Raw genomic sequence first — 2,174 nt, forward strand, 5'->3', positions numbered from 1 at the left:
CCCAGTATATCTTCTTTTGAGAAATGTCTATTCATGTCACTTACCCACTTTTTAATGGTATTATTTGTTTTTATTTCTTGCTGACGTGTTTGAGTTCCTTGTAGATTCTAGATATTAATCTTTTGTCAAATGCATAATTTGCAAATATCTTCTCCATTCTGTGGGTTGTCTGTTTACTCTGAGGATTTTTTCTCTTGCTGTGCAGAAGCTTTTTAATTCAATGAGGTCCCATTTATTTCTTTTTGTTTGTGTTGCATTTGCTTTTGGGGTCCTAGTCATAGATCTTTTGCCTAGGCAATGTCCAGAAGACTTTTCCTAGAGTTTCTTCTAGAATTGCTATGGTTTCAGGTTTAAGTCTTTAATTCACCTTGAGTTGATTTTTGTGTATGGTGAGAGACAGGAATCAGTTTTATTCTCTAAATGTGGCTATCTAGTTTTCCCAGCACCATTGATTGAAAAGGATGTCCTTTCCCATGTTAGTTTTTGTATGCTTTGTTGAAGATCAGTTGATTCTAAGTATTTGGCTTTATTTCTGGGTCCTCTATTCTGTTCCATTGGTCTGTGTATCCACTTTTATACCAGTACCATGCTGTTTTGGCTACTATAGCCTTGTAGTATAATTTGAAGTTGGGTAATGTGACGCCTTCAGGTTTGTTCTTTTTGCTTAGAATTGCTTTGACTATTTAGGCTGTTTTTCAGTTCCATATGAGTTTTAGGATTTTTTTTGTAATTCTGTGAAAACTGATGTTCATATTTTGATAAGAATTAGATTGAATTGGTAGATTGCTTTGGGCAGTATGGTCATTTTCACGACATTGATTCTTCCCATCCATGAGCATGGGATGTGTTTCCATTTGTTTATGAAATCCATATGCATGTAATTTTTGTGGATATCACAGGAAAAAGCTAAATTCCACACCTAGGTCAACATTGTGGGAAAGAGTGACAACTTGCATCAAGTGAGAAGACAATTTAAGACCTACCAAAATTCAGCTGATGTACAAGACTGAAATATGAAAAGCCCATGAGGTATAAGCACCATTCCCTCACCCACTGCCCAAAAACCCACAGGAAACATGGAAAGCACTTTGGATTTCCACAGGACATGGGAAGTACTTTAGGAATGAGTAAGATTTCAGATGATACACACATATGCTATCAACATAATTGTACTTACTAATAAAGACCTCACTATAATCTTTGGCCAAACATCTAAATATAGTTTTGATCATCAGAGCTCCATTCTTTTTCTATTTATTCCAATAATATTACAATTTTTTCTTTTTATATATTGTAACTGGGCTGAAGAATAAAATGACAGGAAATTTTCCTAGTTATTTTCTGTCCCAAGAAAGGTTGTAGGGTGACTCCAGCAGTCCTTGCTATGTGTTTCACAGCATCCCACTTGGGATAAAGGCTTATCTTCACAATAATATAAGAGAAGGATGCCAAAAAGAAACACATGCCAAAAGGTAGGGTGACCTCTGACAACCACTTGGAACTTTTTACACCATGATTTCTTGGGCATATAATTCTTTTTTCTGTAAACTGACTTATTCTGAAGCCAGACATTTGGGGAAAAATAATTTGAATCAGTTTTATCAAAACATGTGAGTTAAAATGAAAAATAAATCTTTGTTACCAATTAAGGTATCCTCTAGACACACTCCATCTCCACATCTTTCCCAAAACCCAAGGTTGGTACCAGAGAATGGGACAGGTACAGAATGAAGTGAAATACATGAATAAGGTGAGAATGTCTTTCACATATTGTATAGTAATGTTAGGAACTTAAGGTTTTACAGGGTTTTTAAAGCCCTATCAAAAGGTCTTTCTTGAAAATGGTCTATCAAACTGAATTGATCCAAAAGGCCACACTGGAAGAGCACATACCCACACATTCTAGGTGCCTGGGAGGATAGTGAGGAAAGAAAGAAAGAAAAAGTCTTGAATGTGCCACTGAATACAGAAAATTCTTAAATTGGAATGGGAGAAATGGTGGTGATTGAAATATTTTAGATCTTCGCAGCCCTGAGCAATTCAGATAAGAAATTCCCAGTGAAACTTTTCTATACCTATGTTGAGCTCAACCTGAGACGACTCTACTCTCTTCTTCTAAAGGTGCCAGGCAAGGAATCCAAGGGGAGAACAGCAACAGTTAAAGGATTTTTTTC

Source organism: Cebus imitator, unplaced genomic scaffold, assembly GCF_001604975.1.
Source record: "Cebus imitator isolate Cc_AM_T3 unplaced genomic scaffold, Cebus_imitator-1.0 Scaffold199, whole genome shotgun sequence".
Taxonomy (NCBI): domain Eukaryota; kingdom Metazoa; phylum Chordata; class Mammalia; order Primates; family Cebidae; genus Cebus; species Cebus imitator.